This window comes from Euphorbia lathyris, chromosome 3 (genome assembly GCF_963576675.1).
Source record: "Euphorbia lathyris chromosome 3, ddEupLath1.1, whole genome shotgun sequence".
Classification (NCBI taxonomy): domain Eukaryota; kingdom Viridiplantae; phylum Streptophyta; class Magnoliopsida; order Malpighiales; family Euphorbiaceae; genus Euphorbia; species Euphorbia lathyris.
In genome coordinates, this window is record NC_088912.1 from 2,386,712 (window position 1) to 2,390,370 (window position 3,659).

Sequence of the window (3,659 nt, forward strand, 5' to 3'; positions counted from 1 at the left end):
AAAGATACCTTGAGAACGAGCAACCTTAGAAGGCGGATATGCCACTTTTTAAAGCATGTTTGGAGTACCTGAAATGAGTAGCAGACATAAAGAAAACAGAAGAAATTGCCAATTAGGGGGTGTTTGGTTGCTCCTTTTCATGCTCCTTTTTGTCTTTTCACTTCAAAAGAGAGAGTTTTAGGTGTTCGGTTAGTGACCTCCTGTTTGCCTTTTAAATCTAGAAAGCAGCATTAGATGTTTGGTTAATGATCTCCCGTTTGCCTTTTACACCCGAAAAGCAACCTTTTACAAAAGCAGAGAATCTCTGCTTTTTGAAAAAGCAGTTTTTTCCAACAGCAAACCGTAACAGCAACATTAAACTGTAACAGCAAACAGTAGGTAAAACAAACGAGCCCTTAATACAAGTTCAGGTTAAAAATATTAATTTAACTCTGAAGTTATTATCTATAGACAAAGTTTTGCATCTTTTGATTTCTGAATATTTGCTAAAATATATTTGGACAGTCATATTACAAACCTGAAAATAATTGACTAGCACTCTAGATTTAACAATTCTAATTATTTAGTTTTAATACAATAAATATATTTAAATTATTGTAAAATTAAATTAATGTACTTTCAATTTAGGGAAAAAAAAAAATCCTCTGGAGCTGCTTAGACATCACAACTCAATATTCAAAGAACTACAGAATAGATAGCATCAATGCAAGCATACAAAGTTCATTACCGATTAGTCTAAATACGAAACAGAAATGAAAACAAAAAACAAAAACCGGATAGGTATGATCTATTGCTACATTTGGCAAGTGATGAATGTAAATTAAGTGAAAAAGAGAGTCTATAAGCTAACATCCATTGCTACGAATTTCTACTCAATAATGGTCGATTCTGATGACGCCTCTTCTTAAATTTTAACGACTTTCCAATCCATTTTCAGCTTGGAAATGTCGATCAGCCCACCGAGAAGAAGGTGCTCGGTTGTTGGCTTTCCCAGGTTCCTGGACAGCTGATACTGAAAAGAAGACAGAGATTTTATTTTAACCTCAGTTCAGTACCTGATGTTTCTGCAGAGTTGAGGATTTTGAGTCTCGATCTTTCACTTTTGTCCCAAATTTTTAAGCTATGAGAAATAAAGCGAGTCTTTCCATTTCTTTCAAATTTCCCTCCCCGGATTTGCGAACACCAACCCAGAGAGAATCAAGCTCTTCCACCATTCCTCAATTTTCTCATGAGTTGTTCCACACCATCATCTTGTTGTGAGCGATTAAGTTAGTCGATTTCGAACTGGATGCCACATTCCAAGGATAATAGTTTCCTCATTGAGACACCACCGTTGGATTCTCTGTAATTCCTTCAAGATGGGAAGAGAGAATACCAGCATGAGTGATAATATATCAAAGCTTGAATCATGCTGCCATGGAAGAACAAGTTCCTTTCCTGTCAATTTCTCCTTAAGCAAGCGCATATCTTCTAGGGTCTCGTAAGATGGAAAGATTCTTACAAGAATTTAAACGACTCAAAATGTCGTTTGCATGTCCTGTTTCACAAAGGTAAAGCGCTTCAATGGGAGTCATCATGCATTAGAATCATTTAGTTTATTTATAACTACATAAGCACACATCATCTTCTGCCAAATTATAATATCATAATGTCTTAGAATCAAAAATGAAAGCACCATAGCCAGGAAAACAAGAGCGATCATGAGCTACACATCAAGGTTCAGTTGTCGTAATTGCAATAATGTACTGCCTAAAGAAAAATCAACACCAATATGTACTACTTTGCAATATGATAGTTTTTAAGCTTTTTAGTTTTTGAAAACCAAGCCTCAAACAGCACAGAACGAATACAGTTTAGCCCATGAATAGGATCATTGTTGAATTTGCAGTTCAGTTCATCAACCAACCTTTCATCACGGTCCTATCAATCCTATCAGATTCATCTTATCTTCAACAAGCTATCTTAACAATGTGACTCCTGATTTGCAGTTCAATTCATTACAAAACTATCTATTTCAGAAACAAGTTCGGCCTTTTATGAATGTATGAGGGCTATCTACCTTACCAGATTAATCTTATCTTCAACTAGAAACTCAAAAAAGTACCAATTGAAATCAGACCATCATTGGTTCGTTCTTGAAATCAATCCTAAAAATCAGACCATCATTGTTTCAGTTCTTTTTGAAAAAGACCATCATCAAAGGCCATATTCTGAATAACTAGAAATCTGACTAAGGAAATTCAAGCAAAAACAGAAGTGTAGATTGATGTAGCACCATAGCATAGAAAAGTACCCAAAATCAAAAGAAAAACCATAGACAAGTATATAACAGTAGCATTTTTACCTATAAAATGAGAATTTGGTGCAAAGATGAAAATTAATAAAAAAAATTGAAAATGAACCAGAAAAAATAATAAAAAATTTATATACTAATCTTTATAAATTTTAAAATGCTAGGGTATATATAAATTTAGGGTTGTAAGGTGATCAGAAAACACAATGAACTAATCAATAATTTAGTAATTCTAAACCTCAAACTTACCTGCAACCTCTTATCATCCTCGGGTGTTAGTAGGAATCGTTTTCGCCGGCCACATTCTGCAATCACTTCTAGAATATCTCCTTTCTTACTTCGGAAGATATTGACTTCTGTTTCTTCACAATTATTTTTCCTGCACCCATTCTCAAATATAAGCGGCTAATTTAACAAAGAACGTTTGCACAATTCTATTTTGAGATTTGATGAAAAGGATTATTCATTATAGATAACATCTAGTAAATCTATTTACGATTCAGTTAGTAAAACTTAGCATACAATGATGAGATTCAACTTAAATGATGAGATTCAACTTAAATGATACAATACTACCATTATGGTGAAGGTCTTTGAGGCATATCAACAAACACCTTAAAGGCATTTGCAATATAACAAAATGTGCGATGGAAATTAGTAGACAAACAGGATCAAAAACCTGCCATCTGGAAATCATCACTACGGTTGTCTGGCCGGTGCCCAATTCCATTCCTATTTACCCAAATACAGTTTTCTGCTTTGAATAAAATAGGTAGAAATCAGGCTTTCTTTTTCTGCATTGTTGCTCAACGAGAAAACAGATGAGAATAACTGTTTCCTCATACAATCAACATATGCAAATCAAAATTAAACAAAAACTGAACACATGTGTTCATTTCAAGGGTAAAAATTGGAAGAAGCCTCATCGTGGAATAGCCAAATCGAGAAAGAAGAGAAAGCAAACAGGTAAATGAAAAACGAATTAGAGATGCCAAAGCCTTACTCATCAAACACAGAGAGTGGCGGCATTATCTCCTTCTTTGCCCTTTTACTGTTCGGAAATTCTGTATCGAAATTGATTTTGATCGGTGAGATCTAGCTCTTGCTAATCACAACTCATTTACGGCGGCGGCTGGAGATGAATTTAAACAAAGTAACCCTAAGAACACAGGGGAAGAGATCGCTGCGGCGGCTGGAGATGAATTTTAACAAAGTAACCCTAAGAACACAGGGGAAGAGATCGGTGAGATCTTGCTCTTGCTAATCACAACTCATTTGCTGATTATACGCTTGAAACAAAGTAACCCTAAGAACACAGGGGAAGAGATCGATGCTGCGGCGGCTGGAGATGAATTTAAACAAAGTC

The 3,659-nt window shown here is 35.1% G+C and overlaps 1 long non-coding RNA gene across 1 annotated transcript; it reads right to left on the reverse strand.

Annotated features, from left to right (window-relative positions):
- Positions 1–668: 668 nt before the first annotated feature.
- On the reverse strand, positions 669–3,659 carry LOC136224656 (uncharacterized). Its single transcript, XR_010686539.1, has 3 exons — positions 3,297–3,659; positions 2,543–2,672; positions 669–1,537 (listed from the first exon to the last, which is right to left on the reverse strand). It is a non-coding gene; the product is annotated as an uncharacterized lncRNA (long non-coding RNA).